Genomic DNA, 18,229 nt, shown 5'->3' with positions numbered 1-18,229 from the left:
CCTCTGCAAAACATGACTTAGTACTTGGTGGCAAAACCCTTGTTGGCAATCAGAGGTCAGACGTTTCTTGTAGTTGGCCACCAGGTTTGCACACATCTCAGGAGGGATTTTGTCCCACTCCTCTTTGCAGATCTTCTCCAAGTCATTAATGTTTCAAGGCTGAAGTTTGGCAACTCGAACCTTCAGCTCCCTCCACAGATTTTCTATGGGATTAAGGTCTGGAGATTGGCTAGGCCACTCCAGGACCTTAATGTGCTTCTTCTTGAGCCACTCCTTTGTTGCCTTGGCCGTGTGTTTTGGGTCATTGTCATGCTGGAATACCCATCCACAACCCATTTTCAATGCCCTGGCTGAGGGAAGGAGGTTCTCACCCAAGATTTGACGGTACATGGCCCCGTCTATCGTCCCTTTGATGCAGTGAAATTGTCCTGTCCCTTAGCAGAAAAACACCCCCAAAGCATAATGTTTCCACCTCCATGTTTGACGGTGGAGATGGTGTTCTTGGGGTCATAGGTAGCAATCCTCCTCCTCCAAACACGGCGAGTTGAGTTGATGTCAAAGAGCTCCATTTTGTTCTCATCTGACCACAACATTTTCACCCAGTTGTCCTCTGAATCATTCAGATGTTCATTGTCAAACTTCAGACGGGCATGTATATGTATTCTTGAGCAGGGGGACCTTGCGGGCGCTGCAGGATTTCAGTCCTTCATGGCGTAGTGTGTTACCAATTGTTTTCTTGGTGACTATGGTCCCAGCTGCCTTGAGATCATTGACAAGATCCTCCCGTGGAGTTCTGGGCTGATTCCTCACCGTTCTCATGATCATTGCAACTCCACGAGGTGAGATCTTGCATGGAGCCCCAGGCCGAGGGATATTGACAGTTCTTTTGTGTTTCTTCCATTTGCGAATAATCACACCAAATGTTGTCACCTTCTCACCAAGCCGCTTGGCGATGGTCGTGTAGCCCATTCCAGCCTTGTGTAGGTCTACAATCTTGTCCCTGACATCCTTGGAGAGCTCTTTGGTCTTGGCCATGGTGGAGAGTTTGGAATCTGATTGATTGATTGCTTCTGTGGACAGGTATCTTTTTTACAGGTAACAAGTTGCGGTTAGGAGCACTCCCTTTAAGAGTGTGCTCCTAATCTCAGCTCGTTACCTGTATAAAAGACACCTGGGAGCCAGAAATCTTTCTGATTGAGACGGGGTCAAATACTTATTTCCCTCGTTAAAATGCAAATCAATTTATAACATTTCTGACATGAGTTTTTTTGGATGTTTTGGTTGTTATTCTGTCTCTCACTGTTCAAATAAACCATTAAAATTATAGACTGATCCTTTCTTTGTCAGTGGGCAAACGTACAAAATCAGCAGGGGATCAAATACTTTTTTCCCCCACTGTATATGGGGCTTTGGTGACAAAACGGATGGCACTGTGATAGACTGCATCCAATTTATTGAGTAGGGTATTGGAGGCTATTTTGTAAATGACATCGCCGAAGTCGAGGATCGGTAGGATGGTCAGTTTTATAAGGGTATGTTTGGCAGCATGAGTGAAGGATGCTATGTTGCGAAATAGGAAGCCAATTCTAGATTTAACTTTGGATTGGATATGCTTATAGTGAGTCTGGAAGGAGAGTTTACAGTCTAACCAGACACCTAGGTATTTGTAGTTGTCCACATATTCTAAGTCAGAACCGTCCAGAGTAGTGATGCTGGACAGGCGGGCAGGTGCAGGCAGCGATCGGTTGAAGAGCATGCATTTAGTTTTACTTGTATTTAAGAGCAGTTGGAGGCCACGGAAGGAGAGTTGTATGGCATTGAAGCTCGTCTGGTTAGTTAGTTAACACAGTGTCCAAAGAAGGGCCAGAAGTATACAGAATAACACCAATAACAGAGGGGGTCTGATCTTTGTGCCTCTGTAACTTTCTCATTTATCATTATTCACGAATCATTCATGATTATTCATAATCATGGTAGCATCCACATGAATGTAGAAGTGTTCAGAAACATATTCTATTCTTACTGACAATACAAGTGAAATGACTCCAAAATGACAGGATATTATTCACCATTCAGTTTCTATTAGGAAAAACATCATCCAAAACACAACCAAAACAAACTGAAAAATGAATTCAACAAGTTAGTAGAATCACAAGCTTGATGTAATCACTGCAGGCATGGAATATGGGACCAAATACTAAACTTATGGCTACTTTAATACAATATAAGTAAATTTGTCCAAATAATTAAGACTTCTTCAAATGGGAGAACTACGTACAGAAAGTGCTTTAATTTCTAAACGGTAAAACAGATATGTATGAAAATACCGTCAAATAAAAGGTGACATTCTGTAAGGTCACCTAATATGAAACATCTCAAATCCAAAATGCTGGAGCATAGCACCAAATGTAAAACTGTAAGCTTCACTGTCCAAACACATATGGTGTGGACTATGTGTGTCTGGTAAACACATGTGGATCTGGTGAACAGTTATCACTTGTTGACCAACTACAGGAATACTGACCTCAGAGTCTCCAGTTTACAGTGGGGATTCCCCAGTCCAGCAGAGACCAGCTTCACTCCTGAATCCTTCAGGTCATTGTTACTCAGGTCCAGCTCTCTCAGGTGTGAGGGGTTTGACCTCAGAGCTGAGGCCAGAGAAGCACAGCCTTCCTCTGTGACTAGACAGCCTGACAGCCTGCAAAGAGTCAAATCATATTCAAATCACACTGCTATTCTTTGGTGGTGAAAATAGTGGCAGTATATTTCTTCAACATATTCAGATACATCAGTGTCCTGAAACCTTCCATATCTATTCGTAAATTAATGTATCATCATTAAAAATGACAAATGATCAAAGTATTGCCTGCAGATAGAAACATGTATAGTACAAATATTTGAGTAGACTGACCAGACCAGTTTAAAAGCAGTATCAGTCAAAAGACAGACAGTGAGGTATCAGATTTAGATTGTATTGAGTATACAGTCCACACCATATCTATTTTGACAGTGAAGCTAACATTTTAAATGTGGCTCTATACTCCAACATTTTGGATTTCAGATCAAATGTTTCATATGAGGTTACAGTATATAATGTCACCTTTTATTTGAGGGTATTTTAATACATACAGTTGAAGTCAGAAGTTTACATATACCTTAGCCAAATGCATTTAAACTCAATTTTTACAATTCCTGACATTTAATCCTAGTAAAAATCCCCTGTCTTAGGTCAGTTAGGATCACCACTTTATTTTAAGAATGTGAAATGTCAGAATAATAGTAGAGAAAATGATTAATTTCAGCTTTTATTTCTTTCATCACATTCCCAGTGGGTCAGAAGTTTACATACACTCAATTAGTATTTGGTAGCATTGCCTTTAAATGGTTTAACTTGGGTTAAACGTGTCGGGTAGCCTTCTACAAGCTTCCCACAATAAGTTGGGTGAATTTTGGCCCATTCCTCCTGACAGAGCTGGTGTAACTGAGTCAGGTTTGTAGGCCTCTTGCTCGCACACGCTTTTTCAGTTCTGCCCACAAATTTTCTATAGGATTGAGGTCAAGGTTTTGTGATGGCCACTCCAATACCTTGACTTTGTTGTCCTTAATCCATTTTGCCACAACTTTGGAAGTATGCTTGGGGTCATTTTCCATTTGGAAGACCCATTTGTGACCAAGCTTTAACTTCCTGACTGATGTCTTGAGATGTTGCTTCAATATATCCACGTAATTTTCCGCCCTCATGATGCCATCTATTTTGTGAAGTGCACCAGTCCCTCCTGCAGCAAAACACCCCCACAACATGATGCTGCCACCCCGGGCTTCACGGTTGGGATGGTGTTCTTTGGCTTGCAAGCCTCCCCTTTTCCTCCAAACATAACGATGGTCATTATGGCCAAACAGTTCTTGTATTGTTTCATCTGACCAGAGGAAATTTCTTCAAAAAGTACGATCTTTGTCCCCATGTGCAGTTGCAAACTGTAGTCTGGCTTTTTTTATGGTGGTTTTGGAGCAGTGGCTTCGTCCTTGCTGAGCGGCCTTTCAGATTATGTCGATATAGGACTCGTTTTACTGTGGATATAGATACTTTTGTACCTGTTTCCTCCAACATCTTCACAAGGTCCTTTGCTGTTGTTCTGGGATTGATTTGCACCAAAGTAAGTTCATCTCTAGGAGACAGAACGCGTCTCCTTCCTGAGCGGAATGGCGGCTGTGTGGTCCCATGGTGTTTAGACTTGCGTACTATTGATTGAACAGATGAACGCGTTACATTCAGGCGTTTGGAAATTGTTCCCAAGGATGAACCATACTTGTGGAGGTCTACAGTTTTTTTTCTGAGATCTTGGCTGATTTCTTTTCATTTTCCCATGATGTCAAGCAAAGAGGCACTGAGTTTGAAGGTAGGCCTTGAAATACATCCAAATGATGTCAATTAGCCTACCAGATGCTTCTAAAGCCATAACATGATTTTCTGGAATTTTCCATGCTGTTTAAAGGCACAGTCAACTTAGTGTATGTAAACTTCTGACCCACTGGAATTGTGATACAGTGAATTATAAGTGAAATAATCTGTCTGTAAACAATTGTTTCAAAAATTACTTGTGTCATGCACAAAGTAGATGTCCTAACCGACTTGCCAAAACTATATAGTTTGTTAACAAGAAATTTGTGGAGAGGTTCAAAAACACGTTTTAATGACTCCAACCTAAGTGTATGTTCACTTCCGACTTCAACTGTATGTGATTGACGATTAAAAATTAAATTCTGATGATGCCATGATTAAGAAAAATCATGAATAAATCATGAATCAGAATGAGTGAGAAAGTTACAGAGGCTACAACAAAACATGCTAACCTCTCACCATTACCAATAAGAGAGGCTACAACAAAACATGCTAACCTCTCACCATTACCAATAACAGAGGCTACAACAAAACATGCTAACCTCTCACCATTACCAATAACAGAGGCTACAACAAAACATGCTAACCTCTCACCATTACCAATAACAGAGGCTACAACAAAACATGCTAACCTCTCACCATTACCAATAACAGAGGCTACAACAAAACATGCTAACCTCTCACCATTACCAATAACAGAGGCTTCAACAAAACATGCTAACCTCTCACCATTACCAATAACAGAGGCTACAACAAAACATGCTAACCTCTCACCATTACCAATAACAGAGGCTACAACAAAACATGCTAACCTCTCACCATTACCAATAACAGAGGATACAACAAAACATGCTAACCTCTCACCATTACCAATAACAGAGGATACAACAAAACATGCTAACCTCTCACCATTACCAATAACAGAGGCTACAACAAAACATGCTAACCTCTCACCATTACCAATAACAGAGGCTACAACAAAACATGCTAACCTCTCACCATTACCAATTACAGAGGCTACAACAAAACATGCTAACCTCTCACCATTACCAATAGCAGAGGCTACAACAAAACATGCTAACCTCTCACCATTACCAATAACAGAGGCTACAACAAAACATGCTAACCTCTCACCATTACCAATAACAGAGGCTACAACAAAACATGCTAACCTCTCACCATTACCAATAACAGAGGCTACAACAAAACATGCTAACCTCTCACCATTACCAATAACAGAGGCTACAACAAAACATGCTAACCTCTCACCATTACCAATAACAGAGGCTTCAACAAAACATGCTAACCTCTCACCATTACCAATAACAGAGGCTACAACAAAACATGCTAACCTCTCACCATTACCAATAACAGAGGCTACAACAAAACATGCTAACCTCTCACCATTACCAATAACAGAGGCTACAACAAAACATGCTAACCTCTCACCATTACCAATAACAGAGGCTACAACAAAACATGCTAACCTCTCACCATTACCAATAACAGAGGCTACAACAAAACATGCTAACCTCTCACCATTACCAATAACAGAGGCTTCAACAAAACATGCTAACCTCTCACCATTACCAATAACAGAGGCTACAACAAAACATGCTAACCTCTCACCATTACCAATAACAGAGGCTACAACAAAACATGCTAACCTCTCACCATTACCAATAACAGAGGATACAACAAAACATGCTAACCTCTCACCATTACCAATAACAGAGGATACAACAAAACATGCTAACCTCTCACCATTACCAATAACAGAGGCTACAACAAAACATGCTAACCTCTCACCATTACCAATAACAGAGGCTACAACAAAACATGCTAACCTCTCACCATTACCAATTACAGAGGCTACAACAAAACATGCTAACCTCTCACCATTACCAATAGCAGAGGCTACAACAAAACATGCTAACCTCTCACCATTACCAATAACAGAGACTACAACAAAACATGCTAACCTCTCACCATTACCAATAACAGAGGCTACAACAAAACATGCTAACCTCTCACCATTACCAATAACAGAGGCTACAACAAAACATGCTAACCTCTCACCATTACCAATAACAGAGGCTACAACAAAACATGCTAACCTCTCACCATTACCAATAACAGAGGCTTCAACAAAACATGCTAACCTCTCACCATTACCAATAACAGAGGCTACAACAAAACATGCTAACCTCTCACCATTACCAATAACAGAGGCTACAACAAAACATGCTAACCTCTCACCATTACCAATAACAGAGGATACAACAAAACATGCTAACCTCTCACCATTACCAATAACAGAGGGGGTTAGATCTTTGTGCCTCCGTTTCTCATTTATCATCATTCACGATTCATTCATGGTTATTCATAATCATGGTAGCATCCACATGAATGTAGAAGTCACTGACAATAAAAGTGAAGTGACGCCAAAATGACAGGACATTATTTACTATTCAGTATCTATTAGGAAAAACATCATCCAAAACACAACCAAGACCAACTGCAAATGAATTCAACAAGTTAGTAGAATCACAAGCTTGATGTAATCACTGCAGGTGTCAGGAATCCCGCTTCCTGAGTCTGTTTCTGCCTGAGCTGACTGTTTTCTGTTTGGAGTCTAAGGGTGCGTTCAGAAACCTATCTGGTTGCTAGGCGATGAAGTTAGGCGGGAGATCTAGTGATATTATTACCCTGTCTGGTTGCCAGGCGACGAAGTTAGGCGGGAGATCTAGTGATTACCCTACACCTGCATCTCATCAACCTTCTGCACACCTGGTCCTGATCATCACCTCTTCATAAGCCCTGAGCTGACATCCATTCCCTGCTGGTTCGTTAGCAACGAACAGCCTCATGTTTCCTGAGCTAGTCTTGTTGTTTTGTTCTTGTTACTGGTTACTCACTCCCCGTTTACTCTGTCTACAGTCATCCTCCCGGAACATTCAACTCCCTTGCCTGGACGTCGGTGGATACAGTGACTTCATTGAATCCACCCATCTACTCTCATCAACTCACCTCCGCTGCCGCTCTGTCTCCTGGATCACTCAAATTACACATCAAGACTACCAATAAATACTCACCTTCATTTTACTCACCTTGTCCTGGTCTGCTTCTGGGTTCTGTCTTAGAGAAACGTGACAGCAGGCATGGAATATGGGACAACATGCTAAACTTATGACTATTTTAATACACTATAAGTAATATGTCCGAATAATTACGACTTTTTCAAATGGGAGAACTACATGCATAAAGTACTTTCATATCTGATAATACTGACCTCAGAGTCTTCAGTTTACAGTGGGGATTCCCCAGTCCAGCAGAGAGCAGCTTCACTCCTGAATCCTTCAGGTCATTGTTACTCAGGTCCAGCTCTCTCAGGTGTGAGGGGTTTGAACTGAGAACTGAGGCCAACACTTTACAGGATGTGTCTGTGAGTTTACAGCCAGTGAGTCTGCAAACACAGAAGAAATACAATGACAGACAGGTTGTATTAAAATGATACGCTTAGCTTTCTCTGTTTACGCTGTTACCCATTTACAAATAATGTGTTGGGTTTGACCTCAGAGCTGAGACCAGAGAAGAACAGCCTTCCTCTGTGACTCCACAGCCTGACAAAGAGATCATGACTTCAAACACATTGTTAATTTAGTGTAGAAGGACAATGGCAGATGCATTTGGTTAATTCTCCCAAACAACATATATATTCTTCTTCTGTCTCCTAGAGTTGTATGGTCATATTGTTATACTAATGTGAAAATCAATGCGTTTATTCAATGTTTTCAATATAATATTAAACACATATTATAATGCATATTTTTCTTTAACCTGAATATTTCTTCCTGATGATTAGTTTTTATATGTCATTTTATTTACTCACAGAACAGCTCTGGAGGCTTTGACCACTGGCAGCAGCCTCAGAAGACCTTCCTCTGATCTGGAGTATTTCTTCAGGTCAAACACATCCAGCTCCTTTTCTGAAGTCAGCAACACAAAGACCAGAGCTGACCACTGTGCAGGTGACAGGTTGGGTTCTGAGAGACTTCCTGATCTCAGGAAGCTTTGGATCTCCTCCACTAGAGAATGGTCATTCAGTTCATTCAGACAGTGGAACAGATTGATGCTCCTCTCTGGAGAGGGATTCTCCCTGATCTTCTCCTTGATGTACTTGACTGTTTTTTCATGGGTCTTTGAGCTGCTTCTTGTCTTTGTCAGTAGATCTCGTAAGTGCTTCTGATTGGACTCCAGTGAGAGGCCCAGAAGGAAGCGGAGGAACAGGTCCAGGTTTCCCGTCTCACTGTGTAAGGCTTTATCCACAGCACTCTTGTAGAAAGAAACTTTAGGCTTGTCTCTGAACATCACAGATAGGGTCCTGGACGTTGATTGCGGTTCGGCCATTAGATTCTCATTGTTGTTGATGAATGAGAGGAACACATACACAGCAGCCAGAAACTCCTGAATGCTCAGATGAACGAAGCAGTACACCTTGTCCTGGTACAGAACACATTCCTCTTTAAAGAGCTGTGTGCACAATCCTGAGTACACTGAGGCTTCATTGACATCAATGCCAGCCTCTTTCAGGTCTTCTTCATAGAAAATCAGATTGCCATTCACAAGCTGTTGAAAAGCCAGTTTTCCCAGTGACAGAATGCTCTCTTTATTCCAGTGTGGACCTGTCTCTTCTTTCCCAAGATACTTTTCATTCTTCTGTTTGGTATAAAACTCCACAAGGTGTGTGTACATCTCAGTCAGAGTCTTGGGCATCTCTTCTCTCTTATGTTTCAGCATGTGTTCAAGGACTGTTGCAGAAATCCAACAGAAGACTGGAATGTGGCACATGATGTGGAGGCTCCTTGATGTCTTTATGTGTGAGATGATTCTGCTGGCCAGGTCCTCATCACTGAATCTCTTTCTGAAGTACTCCTCCTTCTGTGGGTCATTGAACCCTCGTACCTCTGTCACCTGGTCAACACACCCTGAAGGGATCTTATTGGCTGCTGCAGGTCGGGTAGTTATCCAGAGGAGAGCAGAGGGAAGCAGGTTTCCCTTGATGAGATTTGTCAGCAGAACATCCACTGAGGTTGACTCTGTGACGTCACAACAGATCTTGTTCTTCTGGAAGTCTAGGGGCAGTCGGCACTCATCCAGACCATCAAAGATGAACAGAACTTTGTACTTGCCGTAGTTGGAGATTCTTGATTGTTTGGTTTCCATTGAGAAGTGATTGAGAAGTTCAATCAAAGTGTTTTTGTCCCCTTTCATCAAATTCAGCTCCCGGAAAGGGAATGAAAACACAAATTGGACATCCTGATTTGCTTTTCCTTCAGCCCAGTCCAGAATGAACTTCTGGACAGAGACTGTTTTTCCAATGCCAGCGACTCCCTTTGTCAGCACAGTTCTGATAAGTTTGTCTTGTCCAGTTAAGGGTTTGAAGATGTCGTTACATTTGATTGCAGTCTCTGGTCTTGCTTGTTTCCTGGTTGTTGTCTCAATCTGTCTCAGCTCATGTTCATTATTGACCTGTCCTGTTCCACCCTCTGTGATGTAGAGCTCTGTGTAGATCTGATTGAGAAGTGTTGGGTTTCCTTGTTTAGCGATCCCCTCAAATACACATTGAAACTTCTTCTTTAGATTAGATTTGAGTTCACGTTGGCAAATCACAGCAAGCTCATCTGAATAAAGAAATACCACAGAGGATATTAATATTACATCTGTTTTCATGCCTACAGTATTGTAGGACTGTTATAAAGTTTAAATTATAATAATTTCTTCTCTTAACTGATTGTATAAATGTTTCCATTATGTTATTATTGGTATTATTGATGATATTATTAGTGTTGTCCCTCCCTCCTCTCTCTCTCTCTTTCCCTCTCTAATTGTCTCTCTGTCCTCTGTCTCTCCTCTTCTCTCTCTCTAAATTAATCACCACAACACATCCCTGCTGCTACTTGATGAGGTCACAAGGTGTTGCGTTAAGGCTGCTACAATATCATTGTGTTTCACAGCTACTTTAGCTACAGCTTTTAAATGTTATAAAACATCATTCAACATGAGGCAGACAGATCTTACATTTCTCCAGTGTGTCAGCAAGCTCCTTCTGGTTCATTTTCCTCAGGATGTGCAGTGTGATCTTCAGAGCCCCCTCTCTGGCACTGCTCTCCTGCTTCTCATCTTCAGCATCCACCACTTCCTCATCCTGCTTCTGACTCTCAAAGCCTTCTGGGAGTTCTGGACTAAGAATCCTCTTGAACATCTTCAGCTCGTTCTTCACAAATGTCATCATTTTCTCTTCAAGCATCTGAAATAAATAAAGTAAATAAGTTAAGCAAGAGAAGAAATGCTTTCTCATTAACACATTCATGAATAATTGACAGATAAACTTTACTTGAGGTAAACAAAAACAAATGTACATAACAGGACCACATACACTGAATATAGAGTCCAGGTCTGTTTGATGACTCTGGGAAGACTGACCACTGAGAATCTCTGACGCTGATCTCTCCTGTTGGTTTCTGTGGACAAAACATGAGATTACATCTCCTCAACCAGGGAGTACACACACACACACACACACACACACACACACACACACACACACACACACACACACACACACACACACACACACACACACACACACACACACACACACACACACACACACACCACGCAGGGAGGGAACGTTGTGTTTGTTTAATATTGTTTTAGGACTATGAAAATGGACTAAAGGATTAGCCTATGGATTATGAAAACAACAAAAAGAATTGTGAAAATGGGAGAGGAGAAATGACTAGAGACAGTGTTGTTTAACTCACTGACCATGACCCATGAGTTCTTCTTACCTTTGTTCAGTAGAAACGTCTCCCTCTCTAAAGAATATAGGAGGCTCCATAGACTTGTCACTCTTCATGGACACACAGCTGGGTACAGGGGAGGCTGGTCTCTCCTGCTTGATTGGTCTTCAACACAACAGAGACAAACATTACATCTCTCATCTACTCTGATCTCAGATGGGGAAACATAAGAAGAGTTCCAAAACGCTACATATCTCTTTACAGAAATGAGCTTTTATTGTTTAAAGAAATTATGTATTAATTATTACATCTCTCACAGACAAGGATTTGTTTAAAATCTATCACTTGATGGTTTCATTGCAGAGAGACAAAAATCATGTTTTTTATGCAAAATGCTATATATCTCCCTCACTCTCAAATGTGACCGACCGGCTCAATTTGGTAATTAACTGAATAACTACATATATAGTGTTTTTGGTTTATGTAAGTTTAATTGTTTGTTATGCTATAAATTGTTTTTTTATGGTTGTAAGTGATAAAATTAACAAGAACATGGTATATTTTTCAATTCTCAGTAATTACTACTTTAGTAAGGAATAACACATTTTTTCAGTACTACTGCAGTTGCTAAATAATTCCAATAGATGGGAACATAAGACCACAATGACATTTCAGAATATTAGTTTAGTTTTCTCCCTGGATACACCACCACTCCCGACGCTTCCTGCAGAACCCCTGCAGTACCTCCGCAGACCCCGGATTGAGAACCCCTGATTTAGCAGATGCTCTTATCCAGAGAGATTTACAGTAAGTGTATTCACCTTATTAAGATAGATATTTATTTAGGAAATAAACTTAATGAATTATTCATAAAATTGTTATCTCACCTCTTAGCTTTGGTGTTATGTCCCCCAGAGAGATGCATTTTGGAGGCAGGGCCCCTCTCCTCTCTCTCCACAGAGAGATGCATTTTAGAGGCAGGGCCCCCCTCCTCTCTGTCCCCAGAGAGACTCATTTTAGAGGCAGGGCCCCCCTCCTTCCTCTCCCCAGAGAGACTCATTTTAGAGGCAGGGCCCCCCTCCTCTCTCTCCCCAGAGAGACTCATTTTAGAGCACTGACCCCTGTAAACAGAGATCCAGCATGTTGGTTGTGGTTAACACAGTGACAACTAAACAGAGATCCAGCATGTTGGTTGTGGTTAACACAGTGACAACTAGTTCTTGACTGTCAATTGTTCTCATGTATTCATTATTTCTTAGAGAAATAAAACATTTACTAACAGACACATAGAAACAGTCAGGTGATTTAATGCATCACATGAACATGTAGTTGTGACATTTCATCTTCATGGTAACTGTCAATAATAATAATAAGTCACTGTTTGTTAAGGTAGTAATAGACAGAACAACAACAATAACAATAATAATAATAATAATAATAATAATAACAATAATAATAAGTCACTGTTTGTTAAGGTAGTTATAGACAGTACAGCAACAACAATAATAATAATAATAATAAATCTCTGTTTGTTAAGGTAGTTATAGACAGTACAGCAACAACAATAATAATAATAATAATAACAATAATAATAAGTCACTGTTTGTTAGTTATAGACAGTACAGCAACAACAATAATAATAATAATAATAAGTCACTGTTTGTTAAGGTAGTTATAGACAGTACAGCAACAATAATAATAGTAATAACAATAATAATAATAATAATAATAATAATAATAATAATAAGTCACTGTTTGTTAAGGTAGTTATAGACAGTACAGCAACACAAGGCCATGTCTCACACGTATTTGTATTCACTAACAGTAGGCTATTTATTGTCTTTCAATCTGTTCTTTTCTAAACGTATCTGAGAATGTAGACAGAAGGGCTAAAACGGACATGATTGATCCGAGGAGGAAATTGTTGATCCATTCAGAAAGGTTTTTTGCATCAAGTGAGAGAGGTTATATTATGTAAAGTAGACTAGGTTATAATGTATAATAGCAGTTTGTTTGTGATATGCAGATCAAGGTCTATACCTCGGCTATAGCCTACATATCATAGATGACCAGCCTAAACCTGTTCAGATCAACATAATGTTATAGTCCTACCAGTAGCAGGACAGAGAATGTACTGTATATAACCTACATATCATAGATGACCAGTCTAAACTTGTTCAGATCAACATAATGTTATAGTCCTACCAGTAGCAGGACAGAGAATGTACTGTATATAACCTACATATCATAGATGACCAGCCTAAACCTGTTCAGATCAGTTCACAGAGAACATCAGGTTTGTCTGCATGATAAGTGATCATAGCCTTATAATAGTTTGTAGGTAGTCTAGACCAACAGTACGAGAGTCTGCCCGTCTTTCCTACATACCAACACATTTATTCAATGTTACCGAGAAATATGTGCCACAGTTTCAACAGCCATTTTTGTAACTGCGTAGACAACACACTTACTTTCACGTTCATATGAGGAAATCACAAAACTTCTGACAGTCACTGGTGCAGCCGCCTGTTTTCTTGCAGATGAAGTAGCTTTCACAGGCAGCTCATTCAACCAGCCTAAACAACAGGAAATACAAGATGTCAAATGGTCAAAAGTGAATCTCAATAGAGCCATATTCATTAGAGAGGTATATTGCTGCAGATGTTGGATCTTAATTTGAGCCAGTTTGCTACACCAGGAAAATAATCCTGCAGAAACAGGACATTTGAATTATTGTGTGGATTATAATTAATGAACAGTTTTAAAATGGAAAAGTGGAATTTATCATCTTCAGAAACCTTTTCTAAAGTTTAATTACACTCAAATATACTACAAGTTTAGTTTTTCTGCAACAGGGTGATCAAATTAAGATCCTACATCTGTACAGATTTTATGTCTTTATCTGAAAAGGGCAGTTTGAGTTATTAGGAATAACATTGCAACTGTCAGCTGATGTAAACCTCTGTGATTGGATGTTATAGACCCCCATACATATCCCCATGTACAATTATGTGTACAGATGTAGGATCTTAATTTGATCACCCCCCACTGCAGAAGAACTTTCCAGCAATGCAGGAAATGTAAAACTTGTAGTGTATTTGAGGTTTAAAAAGGCTTCTGAAGTCTGTAATTTCCACTTAGAAATTTCAGACTTGAGTTTTCTGTCTCAGTAGTAGTAGACTGTTAGGAGTGTTTTACTGTCATTCACTATACTAACATTACACCAACCTGTCTCAGTAGTAGTAGACTCTTAGGAGTGTTTTACTGTCATTCACTATACTAACATTACACCAACCTGTCTCAGTAGTAGTAGACTGTTAGGAGAGTTTTACTTTCATTCACTATACTAACATTACATTTCAAGACTGGGCATTCAACTGAGACTGCTCTTCTCTGTGTCACGGAGGCTCTCCGCACTGCTAAAGCTAACTCTCTCTCCTCTGCTCTCATCCTTCTAGACCTATCTGCTGCCTTTGATACTGTGTACCATCAGATCCTCCTCTCCACCCTCTCCGAGCTGGGCATCTCCGGCGCGGCCCACGCCTGGATTGCGTCCTACCTGACAGGTCGCTCCTACCAGGTGGTGTGGCGAGAATCTGTCTCCGCACCACGTGCTCTCACCACTGGTGTCCCCCAGGGCTCTGTTCTAGGCCCTCTCCTATTCTCGCTATACACCAAGTCACTTGGCTCTGTCATATCCTCACATGGTCTCTCCTATCATTGCTATGCAGATGACACACAATTAATCTTCTCCTTTCCCGCTTCTGACAACCAGGTGGCGAATCGCATCTCTGCATGTCTGGCAGACATATCAGTGTGGATGACGGATCACCACCTCAAGCTGAACCTCGGCAAGACGGAGCTGCTCTTCCTCCCGGGGAAGGACTGCCCGTTCCATGATCTCGCCATCACGGTTGACAACTCCCTTGTGTCCTCCTCCCAGAGTGCTAAGAGCCTCGGCGTGACCCTGGACAACACCCTGTCGTTCTCCACTAACATCATGGCGGTGACCCGATCCTGTAGGTTCATGCTCTACAACATTCGCAGAGTACGACCCTGCCTCACACAGGAAGCGGCGCAGGTCCTAATCCAGGCACTTGTCATCTCCCGTCTGGATTACTGCAAATCGTTGTTGGCTGGGCTCCCTGCCTGTGCCATTAAACCCCTACAACTCATCCAGAACGCCGCAGCCCGTCTGGTGTTCAACCTTCCCAAGTTCTCTCACGTCACCCCGCTCCTCCGCTCTCTCCACTGGCTTCCAGTCGAAGCTCGCATCCGCTACAAGACCATGGTGCTTGCCCCACGGAGCTGTGAGGGGAACGGCACCTCCGTACCTTCAGGCTCTGATCAGGCCCTACACCCAAACAAGGGCACTGCGTTCATCCACCTCTGGCCTGCTGGCCCCCCTACCTCTGAGGAAGCACAGTTCCCGCTCAGCCCAGTCAAAACTGTTCGCTGCTCTGGCACCCCAATGGTGGAACAAGCTCCCTCACGACACCAGGACAGCGGAGTCAATCACCACCTTCCGGAGACACCTGAAACCCCACCTCTTTAAGGAATACCTAGGATAGGATAAAGTAATCCTTCTAACCCCCCTTAAAAGATTTAGATGCACTATTGTAAGTGGTTGTTCCACTGGATATTATAAGGTGAATGCACCAATTTGTAAGTCGCTCTGGATAAGAGCGTCTGCTAAATGACTTAAATGTAAATGTAAATTTATTTATCTACACACTTTACAATAATCCCAGGCAGGATTCTCACCTTGAAACTTCATTGAGATTTTTTTCTGTTCTGTTGTGTATATTCTGATGGATGAGGCCTGAGCTGGAATGTGAAGCTAACTGAAGCTGGCTAGCTTTAGAAAACCAGTATATCAAGCCTGTATCATAGTATACCCTTCAGGCTACGTTCAGGTTTCAGCAAGAGGCAGGTATCAACATGCCGAGTCGTAGGCTACAACCTGGGTTGTATTCATTAGTTTACTCCACAGCCAACAGTTTTAAGATGTTAAATAAAACATAAACCGTTTACTCTAAACGCTGTACAATGTGACCTAAACGGTTTCTGTTGCCAAACGTTTTGCTACGGTGGGCACTAATGAATACACTCAGCCTGTTTTGAGGAAGTGTAAGTTGTTGTTAGTCTCTCAAACAATATTTATTAGTCTCTCTTTCACACAACATACCTTCCTGAGTGAAAAGAGTTAACTGTAGATTATAAAGAGAACATGTTTGTTTGTTGCTTGTTGTGTTTTAAGCCTGTTTTGAGAAGACAAGTCTATAGACCTATGATACAGTACACTCTTAGAATAAAGGGTTCCAAACGGGTCCTCCGGCCGTCCCCATAGGAGAACGCTTTTGGGTTCCAGGTAGAACCCTTCTGGCTTCCATGTAGAACCCTCTGTGGAAAGGGTTCTTCACGGAACCCAAAAGTGTTCTACCTAGTACCAAAAAAGGGTTCTACAAAGGGTTCTCCTATGGGGACAGCCAAAGAACCCTTTTAGATTGTAGATAGTGTAGGAGCGATCACCCTGGGGCACACAGATGGGCACAGAAACGAATTCACCCCACGCATCTAATTTATATCAAAACATTTTAAGGAGAGTAGGACTATTATCACACTGTCCCCCCCAAAATATAATTAACTATATGAATACACACAACAATATCATCAACTATATGAATACACATAACAATATCATCAACTATATGAATACACATAACAATATCATCAACTATATTAATACACATAACAATATCATCAACTATATTAATACACACAACAATATCACCAACTATATTAATACACATAACAATACCATCAACTATATGAATACACACAACAATATCACCAACTATATGAATACACATAATAATACCATCAACTATATGAATACACACAACAATATCATCAACTATATGAATACACATAACAATATCATCAACAATATTAATACACACAACAATATCATCAACTATATTAATACACACAACAATATCATCAACTATATTAATACACATAACAATCGTCGTCTTACCTTTTGTCTCTCAATAGAAACAGAGTCTGAATGATCATTCGGTCGTTGAAAGTTACATTCGTTTGCTCTGCTCATTTACATATCAGGTTCTACCTGTTCTCTCTCCGAGTCCCTCTCTCTTTACAGCTCTTACAATGAGCCTTGGCAAACATTCTACAACTGTCTGGAAGTCTATTGGAGGGATGGTGGTGTTCTATTGTGTTGAGACCTGGTGACTGAGACGGCCGTGGCATATTGTGAAACATCAGCAAGTGCAGCAGTCTTCATTACTGAAGCTCCTGCCAATCATGCCCCAACAATCACCAATCACTAAGCTCTTCCCGAGCATGGTCGCAGTCTCTGCTGGTTGCAGCTCTTCTCACCCCAGGGGTAGCAGCTCCTCTCTCTCCCCAGGGGTAGCAGCTCCACTCTCCCCAGGGGTTGCAGCTCCTCTCTCCCCAGGGGTAGCAGCTCCTATCTCCCCATGGGTAGCAGCTCCTCTCTCCCCAGGGGAGGCAGCTCCTCTCTCCCCAGGGGTAGCAGCTCCTCTCTCTCCCCAGGGGTAGCAGCTCCACTCTCCCCAGGGGTTGCAGCTCCTCTCTCCCCAGGGGTAGCAGCTCCTATCTCCCCATGGGTAGCAGCTCCTCTCTCCCCAGGGGAGGCAGCTCCTCTCTCCCCAGGGGTAGCAGCTCCTCTCTCCCCTAGGATGTGAAGACATTGGTGGCTTAGCTCATAGCCAGTAGCTGGGTCCGGGACGGAATTTCAACAGCTAAAACCATGAATACAACACCAGTGTATTGCCAAAAATGACTCAACAACTTCAAACATAGACTCTGACCTGTCCAATGAGCCAAACTGATTAAAGTCTCTCTCTCTCTCTCTCTCTCTCTCTCTCTCTCTCTCTCTCTCTCTCTCTCTCTCTCTCTCTCACACACACACACATATCCTATTCTTCTGTTTATGTCTCTGTGTCTTGTCTGGTGTCTCTCTCCATCACCAGAATAA

The 18,229-nt window shown here is 41.5% G+C and overlaps 2 long non-coding RNA genes across 2 annotated transcripts; both read right to left on the bottom strand.

The window, feature by feature from the left end:
* Positions 1 to 10,870: 10,870 nt before the first annotated feature.
* Positions 10,871 to 12,153, bottom strand: LOC106595704 (uncharacterized). The gene is made up of 3 exons (XR_006763569.1): positions 12,093 to 12,153; positions 11,254 to 11,370; positions 10,871 to 10,923 (listed from the first exon to the last, which is right to left on the bottom strand). It is a non-coding gene; the product is annotated as an uncharacterized lncRNA (long non-coding RNA).
* A 63-nt stretch (positions 12,154 to 12,216) lies between these two features.
* LOC123733089 (uncharacterized) lies at positions 12,217 to 17,639 on the bottom strand. Its single transcript, XR_006763568.1, has 3 exons — positions 17,246 to 17,639; positions 13,677 to 13,781; positions 12,217 to 12,326 (listed from the first exon to the last, which is right to left on the bottom strand). It is a non-coding gene; the product is annotated as an uncharacterized lncRNA (long non-coding RNA).
* Between the last annotated feature and the right edge of the window lie 590 nt (positions 17,640 to 18,229).

Source organism: Salmo salar, unplaced genomic scaffold (genome assembly GCF_905237065.1).
Source record: "Salmo salar unplaced genomic scaffold, Ssal_v3.1, whole genome shotgun sequence".
Taxonomy (NCBI): Eukaryota; Metazoa; Chordata; class Actinopteri; order Salmoniformes; family Salmonidae; genus Salmo; species Salmo salar.
Note: the sequence above shows the minus strand (reverse complement) of the source record. Positions and strands in the feature narration are given on the sequence as shown.